Source organism: Poecilia formosa, unplaced genomic scaffold, assembly GCF_000485575.1.
Source record: "Poecilia formosa unplaced genomic scaffold, Poecilia_formosa-5.1.2 Scaffold66, whole genome shotgun sequence".
NCBI lineage: Eukaryota > Metazoa > Chordata > Actinopteri > Cyprinodontiformes > Poeciliidae > Poecilia > Poecilia formosa.
In genome coordinates, this window is record NW_006800005.1 from 1,982,206 (window position 1) to 2,002,495 (window position 20,290).

At 35.7% G+C, this 20,290-nt stretch overlaps 2 long non-coding RNA genes across 2 annotated transcripts in view; both read right to left on the reverse strand.

Moving 5' to 3' along the window:
- Positions 1 to 1,477, reverse strand: part of LOC107836533 (uncharacterized) — a 12,037-nt gene extending 10,560 nt beyond the window's left edge. The window contains exon 1 of the long non-coding RNA XR_001662447.1: positions 1,466 to 1,477. This is a non-coding gene — a long non-coding RNA (uncharacterized LOC107836533). The remainder of the gene's footprint in view (positions 1 to 1,465) is intronic.
- LOC107836534 (uncharacterized) overlaps positions 1 to 8,145 on the reverse strand; it is a 20,426-nt gene extending 12,281 nt beyond the window's left edge. Inside the window, exons 1-2 of the long non-coding RNA XR_001662449.1 lie at positions 7,695 to 8,145; positions 4,969 to 4,974 (exon numbers count right to left, since the gene is read on the reverse strand). This is a non-coding gene — a long non-coding RNA (uncharacterized LOC107836534). The remainder of the gene's footprint in view (positions 1 to 4,968; positions 4,975 to 7,694) is intronic.
- Positions 8,146 to 20,290: the final 12,145 nt, after the last annotated feature.

A 20,290-nucleotide genomic window follows, 5' to 3' on the forward strand; every position in this document is an offset into this window, starting at 1 on the left:
TAGAAGTCCCTATCCCAACAATCATGCTGGAGGAATGGGTCCTAGAAGTCCCTATCCCAACAATCATGCTGGAGGAATGGGTCCTAGAAGTCCCTATCCCAACAATCATGCTGGAGGAATGGGTCCTGGAAGTCCCTATCCTGAACCTGGACAGAATACCAGGAAAGATGAACACTCTCCTAGAATTATTCATATGGAAGAGCCACAAAAGATTGGTGAGTGGTGTGCACAATGTTTTATAATGTGAATATAGCATGGATGTTAAGCTCCAGTCCTCAGGGGCCAGTGTACTACCAGTTGTAGATGTGTCTCTGCTCCAACACAGCTGAATGGAATGATCCAACTACCTCCTTATCATGTCAAAGTGCTGCAGAGGGCTGCAAATGAACCATCATTTAATTTAGGTGTGATGAACTAAGGGAAGAACTAAACCATGCAGGGTTCAGGCCCTTGAGGACTGACTTTGGACACCCTTGAATAGGGAATGTATTGCAATAGTCACCAGAAGGTATGATATACCATTGGTAACATGGGAAGCAGAATTATGCTCTGTAACAGTTAGATGACTGTTCTAGTAAAAGTTAAAGTAGATATGTTGAAAAAGATACGTATGTCGTCTTGGTAACCATGTTAGGATTTTTTTTCCAGCTGAAGCGTTATTTCTCCAAAATACATTAGTGTATTAGTCATATCATCATCGTCTATCCACCCATGCATCCATTCTGTATACTCACTTGTCCTTGCAGGGTCAGGGTCTCCCCAGCAGTCATTGGCGTGATTGACAGTGTTAAGACCTTCCGCCTGGCTCTGATTGGTTGTTTCTGACCGGGAGCGGTGTGTTTCTACAGATGGCAGTAGGACCACTGGGAGGAGGCAGAGGAGCTTGATTTTTTTAACATATTATCTGTCTCATATTACAATGTCAGGACAAAGTGACAGCTTTAACAAATAAGTAAAAAAAATATATAGTTATTTATTGCAACTTTATTGTCAACAAAGAGACTAACTTCTGTCATTTTTAGTCACAATGTTTGCTTATCCCTTGAATGCATTTCTCTGCACATACAAGGCCAAATTTTTACCTAATCCACACAGTCAAATCTACATACATCTACTATATGTATTAAAGTTGCATCTAATTATATAGTCTATGAATTGCTAAGTATTTTGTAGGTATTTTCCATTAATAACTGTTTCAGCTCCTCCAAAACATTCAACCTAATTACAGGGAGTTCAGGTAGTCGGGGATCCTGTGTGTGTAATGCTTGAGTTAAGGAGAAAGGTAAGTTAAGTTCCTGATTGTTAGAATAATATGTGAAACATAAAGCTCAAAGAGAACAGCTTTATAAAAGGAAGTGAGGTGTAATTGCAGATGCAATTAAGTCAAGATTAGCATTCACTGGTTGATCAAGCTTCTCGCTGTGAGACATTTAGATCAAGACAAGAGTTTTTATTGGCCCGACACTAATCAGATCTTTCCTTCGTTATCAGAGCTGGCCTGGTTGATCAATACACGTTTAATCACACAAATAATGAAAGGCAGATGCATTTATTCACACCCTGTGTCTGTCTCATTTTTTTCCTACTTGTGAACATCTGCTAAACTGGCTAACATACTCCTCTAATGCTTCTAATTAAAAATGATTGACTGGATGAGTCGTAGGGCCTCTGCTGTGTATGTGAAGTAGAAGAAAGTTTTATTGTTTTTATTCCATTATATGCAGCCAGCCAGCAATACAGCAGTACAAAAGGCCGTGGATATGTTTCTCCTATGAGGAATGTAATTCGAGGAAATCATATCAGCTTTGATTACCCTTGAACTCTCTGTTGGAGTCCTGACAGAGTAATTCTCCAAAATTTCTCTAGTTTTCTGCAATTTTTTGAGGAGAAAAAAAAATTCACTTTTTGCATTGTTGTTTTCTTTTGCTCTTTGTCCTGTCTTCTCTAACCTTTCTAAATCTTTCCCTTGCAGTGGTTGTGGTGGCGGAAAGTAAAGAGGACTCAGAAAATAGCTGGCTGAAGAAATTCTGTTGCTCCTGCTTCTTGGAATTACTTTGTTCTGCATTGGAGGAGCTTTAGTCTCCCGTAAACCAAAAACTTCATCTATCTTTACCCCTTATCTGCCTTAAAACCAGGCTCTGTTCCCAAATTTCACCCAGACCCTGGCTGCTATTTAGCCACTGAGGTCAATGTGTGGAAGCTTGAAATATATCAGTTTTATTTTTCATACGTTTTTGTGTTTGTTTCATTGCTTTTGTCTTATTAAATAAACAAAATGCATTTTGTTTTTAAACACAATGGTAATTTATGCTGAATGACGGTTAACTTTTAATAGTTATAATGTTATTTTGTGCTTTTCATCATTATGAAAGGATTAGAATATTATTGATATTTAAAATCCTGGAAATATATTTAAAAAACTGTACTTGCTGAACAGAAGAAACACCATTTGTCAGTGGATGCCTTTTGTGTTTTGGATGAGAATTTTTATTAAAGTATTTTTTTGTTACAATTATTTGCATTGTCATTTCTAATTATTGGGTGGATTGCAGCATGATGCATGAATGTAAGTGGAGTGTGCAAGAAGCAAGCTGGGCAGAGACTATAGATCAGTACTAGCTTTAGAAACCTCAATCTGCTGAACTTCCGTTCAGCAGTTCCTGGCCAAACTTCACACCTCTGGTAAAAATGTGTTAGAATCATTAAAAACGAATGAATCTTTAATGTTTGTTTGAATAAATTAATTAAAACATGAATTAACAACAAAAACAAATTCACAAATATGTTTTAAAAATGACATAAACATGCAGACAAAAAAAACTCAGAATGCCTGATACTAAATACACATATTCAGGAACATATCAGAAATAATTATAAAAACAAAATCACACTGCATATTCTACATATTCTCACACTGAGGATATGTAGAAAAATATAATTTTTAATTTGAAGGTTGTGAGTAAAAAATGACGAGCTAAGAACTATCCCTCTGGTGCAAACGGTCTAAATCAGGTCTTCAATGACGCGATTGCGACCTCTAAAGGAGTCACTGAGATACTGCAAGGTAATAGTGAGAATTCAGATTAATTGCACATTTTTTGTACAAAGTTCTAAGTTATGTCTTTAATACACATTAATATGAATGCAACAAATAAAAAGTTGGTAAAAGGAAGCATAAAATCATACATTTCAGAAATCTACACATTCACCCGTTGAGCAAAAATGGGGTTAGGGTTCTGAGAAATGTTGACAGGCCCTGCTCTACACTATGCAGAATGAGAGTTAATCTATTAAACTGACTGAAGATGAATACATAAACTAAAAACAGGAGCATGCATGTATTTTAATGTCTTTGTGACCTGTTGCTTTATTATTTTGTTGAATATCATTTCAAGTTTGGTGTATTTTTCTGTCCAGGTTGACTGAGCTATGACAATTTAGGCCGATATTGATATCTGACATGAACACTTCAGTTATGACAGTATTTACCAATATTTTACTGTATTAATATTTTTATTCCATTATCCGATTTTCAGAACAAGCCATAGATTACTCAACTAAAAAAATCATTTGCAACACCCGTAATTACACAAATGAATGGCCTCCTTTAAGCGTACAGAGAAACAATGACCTGATGATCCTGATGTGACGATCTGTGTTTTCTGTGTAGTTATTTTTGAGGTTTTTTGTGTCTTGTGTTCCTGAGTCTCTGTGCCGTCCTGATTGTTCCCAGCTGCCTCTTGTTTCTTTGATTACCCTCCCAGTGTATTTAGTCCCACCTGTTGTCGGATCCTCGTCGTGTGTTCGTCATATGTTGTCTGCCAGTTCCTACCTTGTGTTCCCTGTGCTGCCACTGTTGGACTTCATTTGGATTTATCATTAAAACCACCATTTATCTTCATCCTGGGTCTACCTGCGTCTTCCCTCACCTCACCAAACTGTAAATCATGACACCTGATTTATAAATCTCTACTCGGCTTGGTNAGAAATGTAGTCTTTCATGTTGACGTCGGAAGAGAAGAGAAAACAAATATATCGCTGTACTTTACTTATTTACAACGTTGTATATGACAACGTATGTATACATACGTATTACCATGACAACGTATGACCATGTCATGGTAATACGTATGGTAATACGTTGTCATGGTAATACGTATGACAACGTAATATGATTATATTTAATCAGCAACATAGAATCATGACGTAGATCATCATACACTTTGTCATGAAAAGCTGTATGACATCCTGATTTAGCGGTTAAGTAAGTTAGAGTTTTACACGGGCGTGTATTGTAGTTGACTGCAGCTGCAGCCAGACCTGCTTTAAAATACACTTTGAAACCACGACAACGCATGTATATCTATTTAGTCATCATATTATGTCATATTATAAACAATTTAATTACTTATTTTCGTCATAACTTATTGCGTATGCTGAACTGACAACTCCACTAACGGTCGGACTTCTTAATGCGCATGCGCGGGCATGCGTACTGACTGCACGTATGCTATCCTGACTGCGTATGGCTATCTGATAGAACACCGGCATCCTGCATGTTTTAGTTCTCTCCCTGATTTTACATACCTGCATCAAATGATGGCTCATTAGATGCCTAAGCAGAACACTGACTTGTTGAGGAGGTTGTTACAATCGCTAGGGAGAGAACTAAAACATGCAGGATGCTGGTGTTCTGTCAGATCAGCAAGGAGCAACAAGTGGTCTAGACTTAAGACTCTAAAGGTGGAAATTGTAGTAATGGTCTGGTAGCTTTAAGGAAGGCTTTGCTTTGTTGATCGATTATTTGTCCTCAGTTTTCAGCTTTTGCAGTTTGAGTTTAATTACAGTTCATGTTCAATGTTAAAGTTTCATTTGGTTCATTAAATGTTAGGGACTTAAAAGGCTTGGAAAAAAGAAAAACTTTATTTTTATTTTTCAAGGGGCAAAAAGCTAATTGTTTATTTTTACAAGAGACTCATTCCACAGAAACAGACTCTTCATTCTGGTTGAAATAATGGGGCGACAAGTTCCTGTTCAGCCACGGCTCCCCAAGATCTGCAGGCGTGGCGATCTGCTTTAACAACTTCCCTGGAGATGTCTTGACCGACCAGACTGACACAGAGGGTCACTGGTTGATAGTTGTGGTAAAAATTGAAGATGTTTTTGTTATATTGATTAACGTGTATGGGTACAATAACAATAACCAGAACCTGTTGATGTTGTTACACCTATCCAATGTCACTGCTGATTTAAAAAGTCGATACTCTACAGAATTTTTATTGATGGGAGGAGATTGGAATCTGACCCCAAACGAGTGGCTGGATAGATGGCCCGCTAGGATAGAGAGTACCCAGTATAATAAAATCATTAACGGTTTTATAGTTAGTAATAATTTACATGCTATCTGGAGAGAATTTAATCCAGCCATTAAAGATTTCTCATAGTATAAACCAAATGGAACATGTAAATCCAGATTAGACTATTGGTTGGTGAGTGATGATATTCTCAGTCACACAACCAAAACAGACTGAGGAGAGACATCCTGGGGAGATGTAGTCATTATGAATAAGTGGAAGACTCACATACTGTTTTTATTTCTTCTTTAATTAAGTAAAGCACCTTGAAATGCCTTGCTGCTGAAATGTGCTATACAAATAAAATTTGATTTATTGATTGATTGGACATTATTTTTTCTATTTTCACCACTGTATTTTCCACAAGAACACCAATAAATATCAGTAAAATTGAAAATATGATTAAATGCAGTTGGTGTGTTCAGCTTAGTGATATAATCACACTTTTTTTTGTTTAGTTAATGGTGTCCTGAAGAAGCCTATTTCAAATAGAAATGGAAGGCTGGAGGACATTGTATGAGGCCATTAATGACTGTGTGCTAGAAAGAAACAGTTTTGTTCAGTTCAGATTTGTTTTGTATGTCCAATAGTTATGAGTGTGTGAGAGAGGTAAAATTAAGAGACCAATTAGCCTAAACACTTAAACAACTTCCTTTTAACAGGAAGACACTCCAGTTTAGAGAGACTGGTCATATTCTATGACCAGTTAAAAATTAAGACAAGTAAGAAGACAGAAAATAAATAAACACTAGGGCTGGAAGACATTGTATGAGGCCATTTAAGGAGTGTGTTCCAAAAAAAAACCCCATTAAGAATCTGAAATAAGTTCATATCCTTTGTGAACAGTCAGTGAGTGAGACACAGAGTTAAGATTAAGAGATTAATTAATCTAATCACTTTTTTTCCTAAAGGAAAAACCGGAGCACCTGGAGAAAAACCTATGCATTTAGTTTAAAGAGTGTCTGTCATGAAATCCGGGTGATGGTGGTGAGAGAGAACGCAGCAGACCCAGGTAGGAGATGAGTGATGGTTTTCTCTGAGAGNGGACTAATTTTGAGCGATTCTTAAAAACAGGCAACAAGATTCTTTTAAACAGTGTCACTGTTTTTCAATTGTTTTCTACTGTTTTACACTTGTGCATATGTATTAATTTTATTTTGTAACCAGGTTGCTGTGTATTGCAGACTTTTGCCCAGGTCCCTCTTGAAAATGAGATCTGGATCTCAACGGAGTTCACCTGGTTAAATAAAGAAAGTTAAAAAAAAAAATCAACTGGACAAATGGCTTCGAGCTCCAGATTCAAACACTCTTCTTAAATCATTCATGCAGAGAAACAACTTAAAGGATCTATGGAGAGAAAAATATCCACTGTACTCCACTTTCACCTGGAGTAACAATGATGGGTCTAAGCAGTCTCATATAGACTACTGGTTAGTACCTGACTGCTTAAAAGCCAATAACATTGTGGATATTCTTCCCACACTGCTCACTGATCATAAAGCAATATATATTTTGAAAAATCTGTCTGGTAACCATTCACAGAATAGGAAAGCCTACTGGATCCTAAACAACTCTTTACTTATGTTAGACTCGGTACAACAAAACATCTCCCAGGCATTCTCTTATGTTTTTGACAAAACTAATACTGAAAATAAATATGGTTCCATCTGGGAGCTCTTTAAATTTGAGATTGCGAAGTTCCTAAGACAAAGTGGTTCTGATTTTCATAAGTCTAGGAAAGTTATGAATTATGAAGCTCTCCAAAAAAGTCCCTCAGATTTGTCAGATGTTGATAAAATAAATTTATCCACTTTACAAAATAAGCTGGACAAGATTTACAAAAGCAGGGCAGAAGATGCCTTGATAACACTTTACAAAGCCAATATTGTCAAGTATCCAAAGTTAAGAGTCTTCTGTGTCAAGTCATAGCAAACATTTTCGGTCAGCCGACCGAAAATTTGATTTTTACATGTGTATTTGTTGACAGGGCATTTACATGGACCCTTTAAATCCTTCTTCCTGCTTCATGTGTGGAAGCTAAAAGCAAAATTGTGTGGAGGGGGATTTCTCCAACCTGGCTTTGTGTAGAAAACCCAGACTTTGGGAACTGATAAAAGGGCATTTTTCATTGTGATCTCTTACTTTATAGTAGAATTTATAGAATTTTATTGCTTTAGAGTGAGGAATGTTCAGTTTTGAGAGGGTAGGGAAACATCTTTTTGCAGGTTAGTCTCTGATTTGTGCAACATCACTGATATGTGAAACAGGGAAAGCTGTATTAAGAGGCAGAATCATAGCATATGGAGTCCATAAGAAAAGGGAGGAAACCGAAAAACCAACTCGAAATTAAGAATTTAGAAGAAATAAGCATTTCAACAGAACAAACTGAAGAGAAAATACGTCAGCTAAGATATGAACTAAATACGCTTGTAAACAAGAGAGATAATTTTTTTATTCCAGAAACTTAAGACAACTTTCACTGTAGTAACAAATCTGGTAAATATTTGGCCAATTAACTGAAAAAGAACAAAGAAAAAATATATTATTTCTGTTATTAAAGATTCAGCAGGGAAACCAACCCAGTCACTAGAATAAATAAATTATGTTTTTGGAGATTTTTATACCAAATTGTATTCTGAGGAAAATAATGCTTCCCAAGAAGAAATTAACTCTTTTTTTAAACAATATTGATCTACCGCATTTGACAGATGAACAAATTGATATGCTTGAAGCTCCATTAAAAGAAAAAGAATTAACCAACGCAATACGCCTTTTGCCAAAACAATAAAGCTCCAGGACTGCAGGGTTTTCCAGCTGAATTTTATAAACATTTTTGGGATATGTTTAATCCAATATACATCAAATTAATACAAGAAATAAAAGAAAATTTAAATACAGCTGCTATTACAGTTCTTCTTAAACCTGGCAAAGATCCTATGTTAATCTCTAGCTATCGACCACTCTCATTAATAAATACAGATATAAAAATTTTCACTAAGGCATTAACAATCAGAATTGAAAAAGTCATCTCATCCTTATTTCATCCAGATCAAACTGGTTTCATTAAAAATAGACACTCCATATAATATATGGAGATTGCTGAACTTAATGGCTTTAACAAATAAACAAGACTCAGCCATTGTAACTTTGGATGCTGAAAAAGCATTTGATAAAGTAAATTGGTTATTTTTGTTTTCAACATTAAGAAGGTTTAGATTTGGAGATTCTTTTATTAACTGGATTAAGCTATTCTATACATCACCAGCAGTGACTGTTACTACCAACAATATAATTTCAAAGAATTTTATCCTACGAAGAGGCACAAGGCAGGGTTGCCGACTTTCTCCATCCTTGTTTTCCATTTTCATTGAACCCCTTGCAGCAGCAATTCGTCAAAACTCTATTCCACTTAACCCAACAGAACATAAAAGTTGTTTAAATGCTGACAATATCTTATTACCATTGCAGGATCCATATTCTTCAATGACTGAAACAAGCAGAATGATTAATCAGTTCTCAAAAATAGTAAATTACTGGTACTCAATAAATTGGAATAAATCTGCAGTTCTTCCTTTAAATAATTTAAAATGGGATGAGACAATGCAAACTATACCGATTACTTTATACATAAATCATATTACATACCTTGGGATTAAATTATCTCTTAAATTGTCAGATTTGTTTAATACCACTTTAAGAATCAATACAAAACAATTTGAAACAATAGATAAATCTACCACTTTCGCTTGCTGGTAGAATAGTGACTACTAAAATGAAAATACTTCCCCAAATCAATTATTTATTTTCTATGTTACCCATCCAGCCAACTAAAGAATGGTTTATATCTTTAGATAGTATAAGCTCCAAATTTTATTGCAAAAACAAGGCACCAAGATTAAAGTTATCAACTTTACAAAACTTAAAACAATATGGAGGGCTAGTTACACCAAATTTTTATTATTATTATTTAGCCAACCTGCTACACTACATAATCAAGTGGACCTAAATCCAGCAAAACAATGATTTAAATGAATTAGAACAATTATTTTGTGGGAAAATGGTGATTTACCATTCATTAGTCAAGCGATTAAGAAACGTGGTTGCTTTCAATCACCAACTATTAAAGCCACTCTCTCAGCTTGGTGGAAATTTAATGATATTATCAACTCAAATTTTACCACCTCAAAATACACACCACTTTGGAACAATCCAGATCTTACAATAAATTAAAAAAAAAAACAACCTCTTTTTTAGCTTGTGGGTCTCTAAAAGCATTACACATTTTGAACATATTTTTAGATATAATAAATTCCTTTCATTTTTGAATTAACTAAACAATATAAACTCGATGAAACTCAATTTTTAGAATATCTTCAATTAAAATCCCTTATGCAAAGCAAATATGACCTGGAAAATTCATTATAGAACCTAATACACAAATTACAGAACTACTTAAAATTGCATCTAGAAAGAAAATTCAATCAATCTACAGAATGTTAAATAGGATTGAGTCAACAATATCCATACCTACTTTTAAACTGTCACATTTAATTTATCCTACTAATCAATACATTATGAAATATATTAAAACAATAGACCCCAACTGTAAGTTCTGCAAAGAGCATCTAGAAACAGTCAGTCATTTATTCTGGGATTGAAGTATCACAAGAAAATTTAGGAAAGAGTGTAATAACTTTATAAATTGTTATATTGATACTAAATGTTCCCTGAGGTATGAACATATTACTTTTGGCTTTCATGGTAAGAATAGATATGCAGTCCAAAGACTGGCAATCAATCTAATTATTATATTTGACAAATTTCATATTCACAAATGTACATTTTTATCATATTCACCTTTTTTATTTATTTATTTTTTTATCAAACTATATTTATCCACTATTTCCAAGAGTATGAACAAAAAAGCTGTAAACACATATGAATGTTGTAGATCTGTAAATATTTTTAGTATGTCATGTCTGTAATATCTGCTCTCTATTCTTTTTTGTTTTTCATACCAATGTATATGTGACTTGATTAATAACAATAATAAAAGGTAAATTTCACTAGCACACATTTAAACTCTTTACAAGGAGTTTATCATTTGGTGAAATTCTGCAGCTATATTCCCTACTTTGAATAAGTTCAGACTTAGAGTTGTTAATTGTGTTTCACCTGGCTGCATTTACTCAGAAAATACATACCCTACCATTTTTTTAAATTAAAATACACAGAATCAGAAATAACTTTTGATCACTGACTGGACATCCAAGGACGGAGACAAACACAGTCTTTGGAACCCGCCTGGACACAAGGCTCCAGCCTTTTACCTCACTTAGGCATGAAGAGAAAGGAGGTCTGCTTGTTAGCTCCACAACAGCAATGCTACTATCAATGAACTCAAAGGAAATCTACTGTTATTTGGTGATGCCATAAATGATCCCATTATAATATAGAAATCTATTATAGGTAAAGGGTGAATTAGAACTTTCCTCTGGGAATCAGACCAGGAATTTGCAAAAGGAAGTTTGCAAACGTATTTGTAAGGATATCTGTAAAAGACATTTCTATAGAAAAAAATAAAGGTATATTAAGATTGACAAAAAGACCTTCATAGGATTTTCACTGGAACCACAGGTACAGTAAAGTCATCATGAAGTCCTTATCAGTGATTAAAGCAGGTATTTATGAGTTTTGTTTTTCTTAATTCCAGTAACCAATGTGTATCTGATATATTTTTTATGCTAAACTTGTACCGTAGCACCACTAATATATACTGATATAATTACACAATCATATTCAGTAAATTTTGATATGCAGTCTGATGAGGCTCATTTGTCAAATAGAAAGTAACTTTTAAAAACAATCTTAACCAGATATTGACCGTACTTTTCATCTAGTCCACTTTTCTGTATTTCTTTTTATCTTATTGTATTTGTCCACAGAAATATTTTTGTTTGTACATAACGTGTTGTCATAAGCTGTAAGTGTAAAATCACCATAATTAAGGGAAAGAGTGGGTTGAAAATATCAGTTGGTTTAATGTGGAGTTGATATTTAACAGACCCTGTGATAAAGCACTGAGGTCAAATTATTATTATAGTTCAATTTACAGGAACAAAAACAACGAAGTCAGCATTTACTGACAGATATAAATTAGTCACTAATTTCAGCGTTTTTTTTCTCCTGTCCTGTTTGTTTCATCATCTCCCCCATGATGTGGATATCTTTCTGATCCTTTTTTATTATGGATCTCACTTTGAATTGGATGCTGTGTTTAATGTTTAATGATTGGTCTTTGCCAACCACCAATCCCACGTGTCTTCCTCCTTTTGTAATTCAGAGATGGTCTTTTTAAATGAAGTCGTGTGCAGCTACATCTATATGCACTGAACCTCACAAGACAGTTGCTCATTGCAGTAAAAATTGTAAAGGAAAACACAGAACACCACTTTATTCAAAGGTAAGAAGTTCAATGTTTCTATTAACTTTAATATTTATAGTTTTATTAGCCTTTTCAGTTTGAAACAGTGGCTCAGAGGAGCTACATCTGTCAAGTGTTGCATATTTTCCATATTAGCAGGCTGGCTTAATGTTGACTAGAGTGACGTTGGACACTCAATCTCCTTCAAATCAAAGAAAAAGTTTGTGCCAAAATCACATTTTAACAAATCCACTGAGTTGGTGTTTTTTCTGTGACTCATCTTCAGTCAACCATGCTGAGTCCACCTTTTAATTTGCATCATGCATTTTAAACTAACAGTTCTAAGTGTTAGGCCATGAGCCTACAGTTTGATGAAAACTTTTATTAACGTCTTTAAAATTATAGCGGCACAAACAAAACTTTTTGTGGAACAAATGTAGCACAAACATTTCACATTAACTTAATTTAAGGAAGGTGTGAAGTCGACTTCGCTCAGGTGACATGAACATGAATATGTCAGTGGGACAAAACCTGGATAAAAGAATAGAATTTGAATAAAATATACACAAAATATAATATCTCTAAATAACTGACTAAACTAACTTTGGCAATGTCAGCACCATGAAAAATGTATGTTTTCATGGTGTTTGCTGAATATTTTTTCATTTGATGCTATGTAGTTGGTGGATGGTGTCTGTAAAAGCAATTGTCATGAAGCAGAACTCAATAATAGTTTAAAACTATTAAAGGAGTACTAAAATAATATGTCAGGATAACTAAGTATAAGTATTCAAATAAATAGCTATATAAGTATCAATAAATTGAATCAAAAGTTATTTTTACATAATTTCCAACTCAATAGACATTGAGTCCTGAGTTTTTGTCAACACCGTTTGATATAAACATGTATAGTTTTATGAGAGTGGAAGTGGAAAAAATTTAAAATATCAATGATCTGGGAGAAAAAGATAAGAGGCATATTGTATGCTGTACAATATTCCACCATTTATTTCAATTTAGTTGTCATTTTGAGTGCAGTGTGTTCTTGATTCTCACCATCAGATGTATGTCAACTCCATCAGATGGACTTTATGTTGTTTTTTGCTTTAAATAATATTTCTCTTGTTTCCTGAGAAGTTTTTAATCTGTAAAACAGAGTAAAAATATCAGTAAAAGGTTCATTAAAAAATAAAGTTCTGGGTCCAGTCCAATAAATGTGTAATTTTCAAAACAAAAAATTCAACTGGGAGCCTGCACCTTAGCATCATTACATTTCCAAAACATTATTTGTCATATTTGAATTCATAAGCTTGAGGGATAATTACATCATTTTTTGGGGAGAATTTGAATCTATTTTGTCCCTTATCCCAAGAACTACCAATATAATAGTTGAAAATAAAATCAAAGCAAACATGTAAATATGAAAGAATGTGTTTCAGGAATTTTCAGTCAAATTATTGTATGGCCATGAACAGATCAACAGCAAGAGGTCCTGCTTTTCCTCAGTGCTCTTCTGAAATCCTTTGTTCTTTATGCAATATATAAATTGAATTCTAATGTATCATTTCTGGATTTAAATGTTGAAATATTACCAGTATTCATAATTTTGTAAGTTTGGCTGATAAGACTCCCATGTTACTTTCATGTGACTTTGACACCTATACAGCTTTTGAACAATATGTAAAATATGTGAAGTTTACCATTCAATTATGCATGAAATTAAATATGCTGTGCCTGTACTAAATCTCACCTTTCTAAAGTCGCTTCTCTATTGTCAAGTCTCACTCTAACTGATTAATGTTAATTAATATCTAAAATGTAGATATTTAATTTTGGTTTTAGAACAATTAATTGCTGGGCCAAACAGAACATAAACCATGAAAACAATTCAGATCACCTGATTAACAGTCAAGGAAGACATGAATAAACTTTGCTTCACTGCTTAAACTTAGGTGATTACTGGCAGCCTCAATCACACCTATTAAGTAATAAAACTGCTCAAATTCAGACTGCAGACACACACGCATACACATACATGTTTGCGTGGCAATATTTGTGGGGACTTTCCATTGACTTCCATTCATTTCTACAGTATAAACCTTGCCCTTACCCTAACCCCATCCATTACATACCTAACCCTAACCAAAACTCAGTTTGCACCCTAGTCCTAAATCTAACCCAAATACACTTCAGCCAAAATCTTTGGCTGAAGTGGCAGTTGTAGATCTAGTGTAGCACAGAGCGCAGATTCTTCCTTCAGATTGACTTCACAACCCTGAAATGGACAAGGTGGAGACCGATGAAGACCAGGAAGTTGTGTGATTGTATACATCAGACTACTGCAGAAAAATAGCTCATAATTTAGGTGCAGTCATTTAATTTTAATTTTATTACTTATATGTAGTTAGTTGGACCACAGCCAGTGCATGTTCTTTTTTTTCATTGCGGGAAAAAGCTACATACATTTATCTTTATGCGTGGTGGCACAATGTGGATCTTCCGTTCAGCTTGTTGAATATTATTTTAACTGCAAGAAAATAAAATGCAATTGACAAAAGATTACGATGGAAATTTGTTGACACTGTATGTTAAAATAACAGACATCGAGAAAGTCTAATGCTCCTTCCAGAGATCTAGAAGACGACTCGTCTCTGTCTCGCCTCGCAACCACTGTGCCAATCCATGGCTGACTCCAAACCAGCTCTGTCTGGCGGCCCAATTGGAACCACATCTCTCAGAGTTCCAGGGAATGGGGTGAGACTGAGCTGGAAATACTAATGGAAAAACTCTCAGCACAGCTTTGAAACCAGGCTGGCCCAGGTCGGGCTGAGTCCCACTGTGCAGTGCAAAAGGGGCTAAACAAACTGAAAAAAAATTTTCAGGTCATACTTCTGCCTAGACTTATGTGTCTTGATGTAATTTTATTTTTATTTTATAATTTATCTACCTTTGATGTTGTGTTTGTTGTGAAGCACTTTGGTCAGCTGAGGCTGTTGTAAATGTGCTATATAAATAAACTTTGACTTGACTTGACAGCTTGTTTATAAAAGCCCTAAGCAGAGCAGCATATCACTGTACCGTTTACTGTGCAATGATAATAAATATAATCTAAGGTAAAATAATTTTATTTATATAGCACATTTTCAGCAACAGGGCAATACAAAGTGCTAATATAGTCTAAATACTGTAATACTGAAATAATGTGGGTTTATTAATCATGGTTTTCATACTGTGAGAATCTCATACCAGCAGATGGTTACACCAAAACATCTTTTATGAAGGTCCACCCAGTGAAGCTTAGACCTAGCTAGAACTCTTTTTTCTCCACATTTTCATCGGATTATGTTTCAAAGATTTATTGTGTTTCAGAGATAAGCATGTATTGTACCAATTAACTTAACTCTTAACACAGAGTATTCCCATCATCTACAATAAAACTAGTTCCAGATGTTAATATTTAACAAAAGCAATAAATTGGCACATTTGGGAATCAGTAATTTTCTTTCTGTATCTTATATAACTCCTGATGCAGAGAATAGGAGGATAACATAACCAGAACAGTGTATTACTTACCAGCTCCACTAACAATCTCCTCCCCACCTCCAAGAGGATTATGGTATTTAATAATTGCATATATTAACAGTTAAAGGGGTACTATTATGTATTTCCAGGCACATAGAGCCATTTCATAGCACAGTCAAGACTATGTTACCTTCTGTTGTCATAAAAATGTTGCATATATCTAACATGACTTAATGAGATTTGATTTCACTATTTAACACCTTGAAACTGGACCTCCGTCTCTTTAAGAAGCACCTGCTCTTTTGACACTCCACCCTTAGCATGTCATCAAAATCATATCATTTCTCCATTAAGCCATTTACAACCATCCTTAGGAATTTTGCACTGAGAAGAAGTTCCTATTAGCATACATACAGTTCCACCAGGTGTTTGTTAATTGCCGCTGCTGCTAGTCTGAAGGAGCTTAGTGGAGGAGGCTGAAGGGAGGGATGCTCTGTGAGGAGGACACTCAGAGTACATCTCTGAGACTACAGCTCTGTCGAAGGCCTTTAGAAGTAAAATCTTGCAGAACTAAACAAATATATGTGACAATGTCAACTTTTGAACAGATACATGAATAAACTTTTTAGACAGTTTGTCAACAAAAAGACTGATTTGGGGACTAGTTACACTTTAAAGTCTGCATTGAATGCACATGAGTCAAGCAAGCGGTGTGAGTTTTACACTAGATGCGTAGGTTGGTGCAGTATTTTCTGAAAATGAGCCCTCATAGAGGAATCACATAAATCCTGGTGATTTAAAAACCCTCACAATATAAAACAAAAACATTCACAACAAAGTCACAAATCACCAACGGCCTACATACTCATCACATTGAAGATGTATAAAGAACATTATCAAGTTTTTTTTCCCTTAGGAATGTTCGGTAACACTTTATTTGAAGGGGTGTGCATAAGACTGACATGAGACTGTCAAAAACATGACATAAACATGAACATAAAGAAGTCTTTATTAATGTTTATGACAGTTGTCATGAAGTGTCATTCAGTAAACAATGACACTTTTAATGCAAAGTTGCTCTAAAAGTTGCATTGAAAGTCCATTAAAAATGCCAACTTTGCATTAAATTATCATAATTTACAAAATCATGCAAAGTTGGCACTTTTAATGGACTTTTAATGCAACTTTTAGAGCAACTTTGCATTAAAAGTGTCATTATTTACCAGATGACACTTCATGACAACATTCATAAACATCAATAAAGACTTCTTCATGTTTATGACAGGTGTTATGTCATGTTTATGACAGTGTCATGTCAGTCTTATGCACACCCCTTCAAATAAAGTGTTATCGAATGTTCTGTTGAATGTGTTTTCACATTGTAGACATGTTGAAGTACCTCAATAACTGTTAAATATATTTGCTTTGTATTATTGGCTATTTAGTTCTGGCTATCTACAGAGTGATTACTCCAAGAAAAAATATTTACTTGGTGAAAAAAATTACTCGTCTGATTATCTCTGTCCCCTTCTCTGTTGCAGAAAACACGTACGGAAACCAAGCCCATGTTAACGGTGACCAAGTCATCTACCATGTTGACCAAAGTCAAGCTCCTGCAGCGCAACAGAACGTTGGTGAGTGGTGTGCACAATCTTTTGTAATGTGAATATGGCATGGATGTTCAGTGCCAGTGAACTGCCAGTTTTAGACATGTCGTCCAACACAGCTGATTCAAATGAAAAAGAAAGACTTTCAGTTCTAAGCCTGCCACCCTCCCAAAAAAACACTGCTCCAGCCCAAACAGGTTCTGCATACCTGCACCAACACACTGTGCTGAGCCGACACCTCTTCCATTCTGTCATCACTCTGGCTATAGCACTATGATCCTTTATGGGGTGACAATACAGGAAGTAAAGGGCATCCTTGGCGGTGTGAATGTGTGAAACATGTCAAATGTGAAGTTATTCCAGATGTCTTTGTTCACCACCTTATTTCCCTCTGTGAAGGTTTATTCTGTGGGTTTAATGTGTAAATTATGTAATCTGAATTTTACAGATTAAAGTAAAGTTCAGATTACAAAGTTGGTTCTGTAAAGAACTTTACAGACACACCTCCTCAACCTCCTCAGAGTGTCAAAGTTCTGCAGAGGCCTTCTAATGAACCATAATTTGGTGAACCAAGGAAAGAACTAAACCATGATTCAGGTCTTTAAGAACTTACTTTGGACACTACTTGAATATGGAATGTAGAGTCATAGTCAGTCATGGTATATCATGTTATCAATGGTATAGCACAGTAGTGCAGTTAGTAGCCCTGTTGTCTTGCAGCAAGAAGGTCCTGGGTTCAGATCCTGGCCTGGGATCTTTCTGCATGTTCTCTCTAGGTACTCCAGCTTCCTCCCACAGTCCAAAACATGACTATCAAGTTAAGTGGCGTTATTGTTTGTCCTATTTGTCTCTGCGTTGGACTGGTGACCTGTCCATCTCCCCTGTTGACTGTTGGAGATAGGCACCAGCAGCCCTGGTGACCCCCACTAAGGATAAGCATATATGATACTGGATGGTACCATCCAGTATCGTACATACAAAAAAATAAAATAAAATACCATTAATAACATGGGAAGCAGAGTGCTATGTAGAGGAAGTCATATCAGCCTTGGTTATCGTTGAATGCTCTGCTGGTGTCCTGACAAATTAATTCTCAGAAATACTTCTGGTTTTCCATCATTTTTGAGGAGCAAAAAAAAAAAATCACTATTTGCATTGTTGATTTCCTTTGCCCTTTGTCTTATCTTCTCTAACTTTTTAAATGTTTCCTTTTCAGTGATTATACAGCCAGGCAATAAACAGGACGACACTGAACGCTGCTGTCTGCGCATTCTGAATATACTCTTTTGTTGCTGTATCTTGAATATGCTGCAGACTTAGTTGGNCCTTCAAATAAAGTGTTATCGAATGTTCTGTTGAATATGTTTTCACATTGTAGACATGTTGAAGTACCTCAATAACTGTTAAATATATTTGCTTTGTATTATTGGCTATTTAGTTCTGGCTATCAGTCATTCTACAGAGTGATTGCTCCAAGAAAAAATATTTACTTGGTGAAAAAAATTACTCGTCTGATTATCTCTGTCCCCTTCTCTGTCGCAGAAAACATGTACGGAAACCAAGCCTATGTTAACGGTGACCAAGTGATCTACCATGTTGACCAAAGTCAAGCTCCTGCAGCGCAACAGAACGTTGGTGAGTGGTGTGCACAATCTTTTGTAATGTGAATATGGCATGGATGTTCAGTGCCAGTGAACTGCCAGTTTTAGACATGTCGTCCAACACAGCTGATTCAAATGAAAAAGAAAGACTTTCAGTTCTAAGCCTGCCACCCTCCCAAAAAAACACTGCTCCAGCCCAAACAGGTTCTGCATACCTACAACAACACACTGTGCTGAGCCGACACCTCTTCCATTCTGTCATCACTCTGGCTATAGCACTATGATCCTTTATGGGGTGACAATACAGGAAGTAAAGGGCATCCTTGGCGGTGTGAATGCGTGAAACATGTCAAATGTGAAGTCATTCCAGATGTCTTTGTTCACCACCTTATTTCCCTCTATGAAGGTTTATTCTGTGGCTTTAATGTGTAAATTATGTAATCTGAATTTTACAGATTAAAGTAAAGTTCAGATTACAAAGTTGGTTCTGTAAAGAAATTTACAGACACACCTCCTCAGAATGTCAAAGTTCTGCAGAGGCCTTCTAATGAACCATAATTTGGTGAACCAAGGAAAGAACTAAACCATGATTCAGGTCTTTAAGAACTTACTTTGGACACTACTTGAATATGGAATGTATAGTCATAGTCAGTCATGGTATATCATGTTATCAATGGTATAGCACAGTAGTGCAGTTAGTAGCCCTGTTGTCTTGCAGCCAGAAGGTCCTGGGTTCAGATCATGGCCTGGGGTCTTTCTGCATGTTCTCTCTAGGTACTCCGGCTTCCACCCATAGTTCAAAAACATGACTGTCAAGTTAAGTGGCGTTATTGTTTGTCCTATTTGTCTCTGCGTTGGACTGGTGACCTGTCCATCTCCCCTGTTGACTGTTGGAGATAGGCACCAGCAGCCCTGGTGACCCCACTAAAGATAAGCATATATGATACTGGATGGTACCATCCAGTATCATATATACAAAAAAATAAAATAAAATACCATTAATAACATGGGAAGCAGAGTGCTATGTAGAGGAAGTCATATCAGCCTTGGTTATCGTTGAACGCTCTGCTGGTGTCCTGACAAATTAATTCTCAGAAATACTTCTGGTTTTCCATCATTTTTGAGGAGCAAAAAAAAAATAAAAATAAAAAAAATCACTATTTGCATTGTTGATTTCCTTTGCCCTTTGTCTTATCTTCTCTAACTTTTTAAATGTTTCCTTTTCAGTGATTATACCGCCAGACAATAAACAGGACGACACTGAACGCTGCTGTCTGCGCATTCTGAATATACTCTTTTGTTGCTGTATCTTGAATATGCTGCAGACTTAGTTGGATGAACTCTAGTTTAATGTAAACCAGACATCTCATCTGTCATGTTTTTGGGTATGCTTTTGGTCCACATGCAGAACACTCTCAAAAAAAATAAAAAAAATAAAATAAAATTTATTGAACAATAATAAAATGTGCGTCATTGTCTGGGGACCTGGAGACAGGAGCAAACAGGAACACTGGAAACAGAGCGGGAAAAAGGTGAATAACCTGAGCAGGGAAGTTAAGTCCAATTATGAACGTTGATCTAACTGAGGATGATGAAGATAGTCTATCAGGGGGAGGTGAGTGGAATCTTGGACTTGGGTCTTTGTGTAGGGAAATCCTGGAGCTGGGAGCGAAAAAGGTTTCTTGGAGTGATCAGATAAGAGCTGCTGGACGGTGGAATCGTTGGAGGACGGACAGGTTACACAGAATCAATGGGGAGCAAGAAAAGCAGAGCATTGCCAGC